The 10720-nt window shown below is 39.9% G+C and overlaps 1 protein-coding gene and 1 long non-coding RNA gene across 9 annotated transcripts in view; one reads left to right on the top strand and one right to left on the bottom strand.

Annotated features, from left to right (window-relative positions):
* LOC116847075 overlaps positions 1 to 9931 on the bottom strand; it is a 173236-nt gene extending 163305 nt beyond the window's left edge. Inside the window, exon 1 of the long non-coding RNA XR_004378656.1 lies at positions 9893 to 9931. This is a non-coding gene — a long non-coding RNA (uncharacterized LOC116847075). The remainder of the gene's footprint in view (positions 1 to 9892) is intronic.
* LOC116847068 (glutamate receptor ionotropic, kainate 2) overlaps positions 1 to 10720 on the top strand; it is a 330836-nt gene that overhangs the window by 192260 nt on the left and 127856 nt on the right. The window lies entirely within an intron of this gene.

Genomic DNA, 10720 nt, shown 5'->3' with positions numbered 1-10720 from the left:
CCCCTGGCCCCGTCCTTCCCCTATCGTGAAACGTGGCTTGGAACGAAAGTTAACGAGGACGCGCACATTCGATTATACGCATCGCTCCGTCTCAGCCAGGAAAAAAAAAGAAGAAACGAAACTATCCTGATAACACGGTGGTTTCCGGAGTTGGTCGCGAGCTTGTTTCGTATGCGCAGCGCGAAAAGTATTATTCAAAACGCAGAGATCCGGAGCACTTACGCGAACATCATCGCGCGGTAATCTTCGTCAAGTACCGGAGAGCGATTCTCCCTTCGAAGTATCCTCCCAGCTGAATATTTTCGCCGCGGGAGAGGTAATATTTCGCGAGGTAATCCGATCGGAGGTGATTTTTTTCCTTAACCTCCCAACCTCGTTCGGATATCTCTTGCGACTCAAGCATCCTTGAACATTTTTCAACATGGATAACGTCACTTTTCTTATAGTATTCTTGCATATTATAACAAATATATTACGCATTATAAGATGCATTAAAATGTTAAAAAGTCACAATTTTTGTGGACGATATCTTAACCCTGGACATGGCTGAATTTTACCCCCAACGCATTTTCATTTGTTCATAACTTTCATAAAAATTATCAAAATTCAATGCTTTTCTTTTTAATTAGTGTAGAAGACATCGAGGAATATGAATCTAAGGAATCTATTAATATTTTTGCCATTTAATGAAGTTAGAAAAAGTTATGATGAAAAAATATTTGAAAAATGGTAATATTTGAAAAGTTAGTCTTGGTAAATTTTATGCATGTTTAAGATTCTAGAGTTAATATCATGAGAATTTCTAGACGCTCAAATCAAAAGAGACTCGGTTAGTGTCGAAACTGCCGGTTTCTACTCTCGAATAATTCCCGGCACAAAAATCTTCCACACATCTTTTAGGCTTTGGTTTGTTATATAATAATTTCTTATTTAATTAAAAAACACACGATTAGGTCGCGTTAAAAAATTGACGCCAGTGTTGGACATTGATCGATGAAAATTTTTCTTCACTAAAATAACCAGCAAATAAATAATTAAAATTAATTAATCGTCATAATAATAATCACAAATATAACTTAATTAATGAAATTAATTATTAATCAATATATAATGAATCACACCAAAGTTTGATTAATAACTAATTTCACGAGTTGATGATATTATTTGCAATTTCATGCACGACGATTGATCAATTTTGATTACTGACTTGCAGATTACTTCAATGAAAGAAAATTTTCATCAATTAATATCCAATTCCTCTTCGACGTTTCTTCACGAATAGAGATTCGAATTTCATTAAATTATTTCGCATCAATTGCAAGAGCATTCGCAGTTCTCAGCGACGCAAAAGTACGCGAGCTTTCAAGATCGAATTTGCGAATCCTATTAAATTCCACGATGATTCCACTACGCCGACGCACGTGAAATCGCTCGCCTCGCGCGAGCTGCTTTCGGCCTCACAAACGGAAGCGCCTTAGTAAATGTTCAATAACAGGAAATTGTTACGGTATTCATTTCCGGAGAGATATCAGTCGGGGTCACGCGCACGCGTACACACATACGCATTTCGCATACACACATACGCATTTCGCATACACAATGTGACTCGCGCGAGATTACGTGTGGTAACTCGAATATATTACTCGCGCCTTCTTTCTCGTGTGAGTCGCGTGTACAAAAAGGATCGTGCCGGACGTCCTCCCGAACGTCCCCCCGGCGCGATGCGCCGAAATGAGAATATACCGAAACGTCCTAGCGCGAAAGTATAAGAGACACCTGGTGATATTTTACGTTTACGGCAGCGACGGCGCCTTAGCGTGTCCGAGGAAGGTTTCCGTAACTATCCCAGCCGGGATCGGGCTAACTCGCCGTGCGCGAGCGACGACGACGGTAGCGGCGGTGTTGTCTCGCTCGTTTCACTTTCGCTAAGCCAATTTCCCAAAACCACGAGGAGGAAACGAAAAGTTCCGCGGGGCCGTGGGAGCCGGCAAGCTGCGCGACGGGCGACGGTCGAGATGGAGCCGTCCGCTCTAATTTCGCGATAACTTTTAAGGTTTCTTCTTTCACATAGTTGCGCCAACTTTCGAGAATGTATTGGCGTGTGGGAAACGTCCGTCGTTTTCGCCGGGGCCATCTCGGATGCCGATGCCGCGCGGTCTCGAGTTCGGAACGAGGGGTCGAGGAATGTGCGCGCACGTGGCCGCGACTTGTTAACCCTCCGCTATCTCGACATACCTTGAAGCGCGCTGATTCGCATCTAACTTCATATTAAAAGTAAGGGAACTTTATATGAGTCGACGACTTTCTTCAGGGAGGAAGAAACTCGGGATACGTAAGCAGGCGGTTTGGATGAGGCAGATGTAACGGAGAATGGACTCGAGATCGTTACTTGGAGAATAGATTTTAACGATAAAATAAATACGCACATTTCGCGCTACCTCTCGCATCGAAACTGCGCTAATTAACAGAGAATGTAGTCCTACTTGAAGCAGGCGCTGTTCTATCTTGGCACTTTGCACGAGTTGCCCAAACGTAGAGATTTAGGTATTCAAATTTAAGGTAAGTGTGTTTCAAGCAATTTTGCAAATATTCGCGAAATGCTACCGGAACGTCGTTACTGAACCTACATTTTAATTGGAAGATCCGCTGCAACATCTTTCACGACAGCGCGAACACATCGATCCACTTTCTTTTTTGCCTCGAATATTAATGAACGGAACGTTGATCAAACGTAATTTCCTCATTAGAAGTGGCCTCTGTGAACATGATAAAATGGGGTCGCACTACGTCCTCGATCACTAGATTCTATCCAGCATGACGCAAACGATGTCAAACTAATTGATTATTCATTTCTTCATTTTGTCATTTTCTCAATGTGCTCGAATATATTTTAAATATTAAGCGAAATTTTATTTCATAATATTACCGAGTACATCTTAATAGTTGTGATGTATACTGCACTTCTAAGCCAAAAAAAGTTTCCTTTTTCTCAACTCTGTTTAAAATACTAAAGATTGTATAACTTACTACAATCTATAATAAATAATAACTTATATTCACATTTTGATATTTCGAAAGCATTTATTTAATCAAAACTGCTATTTCCGCTTCGAGACATCAACTATAGATTCAACATTGTCTTGTAATACTAAAATGTAACTTGAAGAAAAGTCGAGGTAAAATCTCTTGACCTAGGAGAGCACAGTATAGTTATATATACCTGTAGGTATTCTCAGGATCTAGGTTTACATCCTATCGCGAACTCCAGAAGACGCTAGATGTGTCTTCTGCTCATAAAATAAAAATGAACAAGAGAAGAGAGTTTTAAGAAAAATTCACGAGATGACTGGTACGTTAAATCGATCGAGAAATATAGAAACAAAAAGTTGAAAACTAATTTTCAACAGAGAACAAAATAATGATCGTGGATACTGAAAGGGATCTAAATGGACTTTGACGGTTCGGGCTTTCAAAAGTGTGAAAGCGATATTGCGCGGCAGCGCGTGACATTCTTTACCCCGCTAACCCTCCAACAGCTCTAAATAACGGCCAACGGTGGTTACCGAGAGATTATACCGACCTCCATAAACAGGTCGTCGATTTGCGGGATTCGACGATTAAGCGCGATCAATCCCGTGAGTAATTACACGATAGCCAGGTGGCAAACGTCGCGCTCATTAGCAGTCGTGCAAACAATGCGAGTGCAAATCGCGCTCAACGAATGCGGTTCGTACGTAATGACGTGTTCGCCCGCGGCTTCCCGGTCACATTTATCCGCGCGTTAACGAAAGTTAGATACACGAGTGAGAGAGTGAGAATGAAAAAGAGAGAGGGGGAGAAACAGGGAGACGCGATACATCGACGAGAGAGAAACGGAAGGAAATCGCGGGTCGATAAAGGTTGGAAGGGCACCGTGGGCCAAAGGAAGGGAATGGAATCGGGAAGTTGCGCGCAGCAACAGCAGCGGTCATGAATAATGTAGTCGCTTCTCGCGATGGCGAAACACTTTTTATTTTTTCTCGGAGACTGTGTGTGTATGTGGCTATTTCTCGAGTGCGCGCTTCAGTGAAAAGTAAAAAATAATACGCGAATCAGAAGAGCACGTGCTGGCGTCGTGAGAATCGAGATATTGCACGAGAATCGTACGTCAAACGAATTTTTCCTAAGCTGGACTGAGGTCCAGCTGTTACATATTAAAAGCATATTACGAGGTTTAAGGACTGCTGGAACTTTTACGATGACGTTCGGAACTCTGAGAAAGAGAATATCACGAGAACGTTAAAGACTCTAATGCATTATTTGACTAAAAAAAAGTTTGTAAAAATAGTGTAAATGAAAACTGCCTGTCAGGTCGATGTATCGGAACAAACAACTTCACCACGATGCTTTTATCCGAATTAATCTTTTTGTTTGCTCTATATAGCGGATAGTAAAAGTATAGCTCAAAAGTTCCGAGGCATAAATCTTTTGTGCAGATACAAAGTATACGTGTTTCGATAAGCAAAAAACTTTCCTTCGCGACGCAATAATATAAATTTAATTAATTTACGCGGCACTAAGAATAAAGTCTATATATAATTATGAGATCGTCTGTTACTGTGACCCATCTATGTACTCTATGATGACCCTACAATTTTACAATAGCTTTGTAATAAAAAGAACACACGCATGAGATTTCGAATGAATACGCGTACACAGAAAAAAGGTTGTAAAAATGACTAGAAAACTTTAGTAATTTTGAACCATACAGAGTTATGATCAAAATATTTTTGTTAAAAAATGTTACGTTATATATATGATTGACTTTTTAATTACAAAATTATTGTGATTATTTGGATGTATTTTTTATACCAAGCATATTTTTCGAAAAATATCATTCTACTGCCAAAAAAACATTTATTTAGTTTTCTTTTCTTCTTTTAAGTAATGATTATCTTCAACAAAGAATATTTTCCTCATGAGTCTTAAAATGTCTTTATCACCAATTTCAGAAAAGCTCATCATCATATGCACCGAAAAAAAGAATTCATTCTCTTTACAAGAATATTAAAAACTTTATTAAAGAAAAAGTTGACTCAATTCTATGCAAGCAAGTAAACTGAATTTTTATTTTAATTTAATATTCTCGATAAAAATTTAATATTCTCGATAAAATAAACTTACGCATTCAGAATGTATTTTGAATAAATTTGATAATTGTGTGTTTGATAAACTTATGATAAATTTATAATTTTTTAAGTATATATTTTTGTAATTTTCACTAAAATGTTTTCTAAATGTATACGGATTGACGTTTTGCCAGACAAAAATCCAGCATCTTGCTTAGAAAGTCGTTTACGCGAGTTTTTATATTCTTCAATGGCATAAGAATGCGGCAACGACTGGGGCGACGGCGACGGGTGTTAACCCGCGGCTATTTACTTCCTTTCCCATGCGAATGGCCCAGAGTGGCAAACTCCGGTTTCAACCGGTGGCGAACGACGCCAACTGGCGCGCTCCGAGCGCATTCAAGATGAACCTTCTAAGTATGCATTAAATGTCGCGCCGTGCAAACGCCGTAGCGCCGATTTAATCAGGACACACGTAAGCGTCTTGTTAAGGACGGCCAGTTCGAGATGCCGGCCGCCGTTCCCTACCTTCCTTCCTCTCGGAGCTGAGAAACGTTGGCGTTGTTACTCCTCGCTCCGAATGCGTTAGCTTTTCATACAATTATGGCACGCGCGCGCAAGGCTGCTGCGCCGAAAGCGCACCGCCGGGTAATTACGGTTTTGAGCTTTTCAATTATAACAGCGCCACCGCCGCCACCGCCGCCGCCGCCCTTGCCACCCTCGTCGTCGCAGTACACTCGCAAATGCTCCCCGTTGCCCGTGTAATTCGCAAAATAATTAGCTCCTCCGCCTCGTGAAAATCCTATCGTGCGACCCGACGATTTTCGTTCCACCGCGTCAGTGTTTTCCAAAGTTGCGATAGTCGCGAGCCAGTTTTCGAATCTCGGCCGTATCGGTGTGTGTAGTAGCATTTTCTCCCTCCCATAAAGTAATGAAATATAAGAACTAAACGGGATTACATGTCGGCGTACAAATCTAGGGTTTATTTAAAGCGTTAACTCTTGTCTCGGAGAAATATCCGCGATTGTACAACGAGCGCAAAAATTCGCCGTTGCGAACTATTAGTTGGCTTATCGATTCGTTCTCCACGAGTGCTCGTAAAAAAAAAATAAATAAATGCTCGTTATCTTCGTAGGCAATTATTCATCCTAAAAGCCATCGGCCAATACATCGAACCCGTGCGATATTTGTTACCTCACTCTCACCTCGTGCAATTTCTCGCTGCGCGACGCATATCTGCCTAATCGCGTTGGGATACTTCGAGTTTTGGAGATAATGTAACGCGCGCTCGTGTCCGCGCAACACGTAAATCGCAATGCGCCCAATAAAATTCCCATATAACGGTCCGCGCAAAAAGCCAGGAGCGAACGTTATGAATACTTACGGGTCGACGGCGTTCGCCGCAATTTCCGTTGGACCTTTCAGTGCCGGGGACGTTTTTTCGTCCGCGAGCACTCGCGACGGCATAAATCGGATCGCGTTTTGTGCGGGCTTACGCGTGCAATTAAACGCACGTACCTATTCCGCGGACGCGAAAAAATACGAATGCGAACGATAACGGTGCGGTGTTTCTGGAGAGTGGACGCTTGACGAGAGATTTTGCAGAATCCTATTAGCCGCATACGCGAGCAGAGCGAACGAAACCTATCGATATTTATTTTTTGATCGGGTGCACTGAGAGATTGTGCGAGAGAAGGAAAGAAAATATCGCGCGGTCTTAACGCGATTGTTGGAAATAACCATCGATGACTTCCAAATTTTATGCTATTATAGATTAATAATACATCACGTTGATTTCCACTAATTATTACTCAATTCACGTTTAAGTTCCGCATCACCGAAAATGTAGTAAATAGATGTATATATATTTGTTAGCTCGTTTCATCCAGTTCACATCGTATTGGCTATATATTTAATTAGTTATACACAGTTGGTCAAATTTTACACGTAAATTGATGAGACTCGATATTATAGCGCCTATTACCACTGTAGTAATTAGCGTGTTCGTTAAAGAGTTTTGTGAAATCACGCTGTGCCGGACGTGTTCTTGTTTTCCTCTGTTAGTTTTGAATTTAGGTAAAATTCATGTCAAAATTGGAAACGGCAAATTGGAAGTTTAATTACCGAAACATTTAACGTACGAAACCAATGCGCTGCGATGAAAAAAGTAGATATTTCCACATTCAACTTTGCGTTTCGCGATATAATTAGGACATATGTAACAAACATATAAAGTGTTCCTAAGAAAGTGCGAGTTCCAAGACGAAGTATACAGAAGTCGAAAACGTGAGGTCACGATCGTATTTCTGTATTACGAAGTTGTTTGATCAACGGAAGTAACTCTCTATTCAGGCAGTATGATTTAATAAAAGAGCCCACGATGACCCTTGGCGCGTTGAGTCGACTTTCTTTCATTCCGACTCGCTACACTTAATGTAGTTTTCCCGCCCCTCCCTTGTCTCTCACGTAAGTCTTGGAATAGTCGACTATTCTCCCGCGGCAACTTCCGCTATTTTTCTCCCATACAAAGTGAGCGCCGTTTTCCCGCTCTTAAAATTAAAATAAATTTACGAGCCGGCGAAGTTCGTTAAGAAGGTGAACCTCGTTGTTTAGTAAATCTACTTGGAATTCACGGATATGGCCCTTACCGGTACAGTATAACTGTGAAAAAGTCGAGACTTGCACCGGCATTTGCGGCATAAAACGACTCACTTAATTTCGCATCATGAATGTTTCTCCGTTGAAAAGGATCAATATAATTAATGACAATACATGTATCAGGTTATATGCGTGTGAGACGAAATGTTGATTTGGCATTAAATTCAGTTAAATTCATACAGTAACATTTCATGTATCAATTCAGATAGGCAACATTGTAACAAATCTCATAAATTCAAAAGAGAAATTTCACGAAGAAAGGGCAACCACATTTATGGTTTTAAATTCGACATTTTCGATATATAATTCGGACGTTGAATTCTTTTTATTTAAATGTTTATAATCTTGAACAACGTCGTACACGATTACCCTTACTTCTCTCGTTGAAAATCAATGCGATTTACATGCATGCACTATGTAATATGGCACTCTATAAGAGTGTTGAAATTCAACACTCACCATTTCGGTCGGTTCAGCCAGGTCCATCCAGCCGGTTTCATCGACGAGCTGCATCTCTCCCGTGCCGTCCCGCGCTGATTGCCGCTTCACTTCACTCGCGACGCGATTAATATTCACGTTTTATCGACATTTAACGAATATCTCGGCTTTCGATTGATCTCGAGACGAAATCGGAATTTGCGAATTCGATTAACGAACGTTTATCGCGGTACTTCGGGATTCACAGTCGCGATACAATCAGTTCTGGGCCGAACGCGTTCGCATGCACCAGCACGAAACCCGCATGAAAAGTCGCGAATTGCAGACCGTGAAGTTTTTGCAAAATACGTGACGTTTTGTGTGTCATTCTAATATACTCACGACGTGAATCGCGTGTCGATTCCGTGACGACAATGAAAACCATGAATTAATATTCCCGAATGAAATAAACGCGACGCGAATGGGCACGTGAATAAGCGCGAATCAAACAACCGATGGTCGATCTCAATGCGTTGTGTGAACGAAGTTATCGGGAGTGCGTGTACTGTTCACGCACAATGTGGCTCCGCAATACTTGTGCGAAGACAACTTCGCAATACTTGTGCGAAGACAACTTCGCAACACTTGTGCGAAGATAGCTTCGCAATATTTTTGCGAAAACTCGCTTTTACGGTGCTTTTTACGCTTTTTCTACGAAATTTATTTTCACGGTACCCACGAGAATTTAATTTGACGAAATATTTGTGTATTGCTTCGAAAAACGCAGTCACGATGCGAACGTAAACATAAAACGTATCGTAAACTAGACGCATGGTTGCCAAGAAAAAAAACTTATACGTGACAGAAGTAAAACTACTGTGAAATTTCATCTTTGATTGATATAATCTCGACAAGATCTTTACCGAATATATATTCATATTCTATACTTTTCTTGATCATTTTTACTAAATTGTGACGCCCGCGCGAAATACTCTGTTTATAAAATTGAAAACTAGAGATCGTAACGATGGCAAAATCAACGCGAGCGGAATAATCGCTTAATACGCAAAATCGTTCTGTCGAATCGCGATTCGCGAGATTTTGGTGAATTTAATTGAACAAGATTCATATTCGCTCGTGGAACGTAACAGCAACGCGATAGCACGTGGGAAAAATCTAGAAAACTAACGACCAAACGACGATCGCGAAATTTATCAACGCGAGCAAAATAATCGCGAATTCCGCGCACAGTGGCGCGTGATGGCGCAATTTTGATGCGTACGACGATACGTTGCTCAAAACAATTAGGCGATTATATCGAATAAATAGTTCTGTACTAACAATTATATTCTGAATAATATATAAATAGTTCTGTCAAATTATTTTATCAGTTGAAACTAAATATAAAAAATAAATGACTATATAATATCACACTCATGTAAATATGCTTGCTACAGACTGACATTAAGTTGAAGAAGAAAATGTATGTTTAAATGCTTATTAAAGAAATATAGGAACTTTAAGCATCAATATATACCCGAATTGTTTAGAGCAATGCATTTTTGTTGACGATATACACACATATAATAACATGCTAAGCTACAAGGTAAATCGCATTGATTCACACGAGTTTCATTAACACTCACCGCCTGCGATCTTATCGCCTCAAATTTTCGTATACCTATCACCGTACAATTTTTGCGACTCACCAAGTATGGTAGACTCAGGGCCGGCGACGTTCAGCTACGCTCGGATCTGGAGCAGAAAAATACAGTTTTGCTGATTAGATTCAAGAGTTTTCGTTGTAATAAACAAGCGCGCATAGATATTGAACAAGTTAGCCGCTTCGCCAACGCAATCAGACAATTTCTATTCTGACAACTATATATCAGCTTTCGAATGCAAAGTATTAATTGAAAGAATACACAGAAACTATAAAAAAAAGCTACCTTCGAGCCGACCCTGCGTAGCCCGAACCGGATCCTCCGATGCAGCATCCGCATCTCCTGAAACAGCTTCCCTCGAAATTGCCTCTGCCGCAAACCCCAGATCTGAAACAGAAATCGATTTTCTTGTTTAGTTGCAGCAACAGAGAAGTCGTTCGGTTCTAATGAATAAATGATACGAACAAAATTACGAGTAATTAATTACTTTTTCAATTAATTATCGAATTTAATTGACAATTAATATAAGCCTCTTTAATTAAAAATATTTTAATTAACCGTTAACTTCAAGAAATCTAGTTAAAAATCATTTAATTAACGATTGATTTGAAGAAATTCAATTAAAAACTGCTAAATTAACGATTAAAACGAGCGAAAGTAATTAAAGATTATTCGATTAACGATTGAACATAGTCAATGTAATTAAGGGTTATTTAATTGACAATTGACAACTGATATAAGCAAATTTAATCGAAAAGCGCAGTAAGACGATTGATCAATCGTTGTCAATCGAAGTTAACCGTAGTTATTTACATTGCTTATGGTAATCAACCGAACTGAATATATGCTTTTATATATATATATATATATATA

Source organism: Odontomachus brunneus, unplaced genomic scaffold (assembly GCF_010583005.1).
Source record: "Odontomachus brunneus isolate Ranch 3 - 2012 unplaced genomic scaffold, Obru_v1 Obru_scaffold_073, whole genome shotgun sequence".
Lineage (NCBI taxonomy): Eukaryota > Metazoa > Arthropoda > Insecta > Hymenoptera > Formicidae > Odontomachus > Odontomachus brunneus.
Note: the sequence above shows the minus strand (reverse complement) of the source record. Positions and strands in the feature narration are given on the sequence as shown.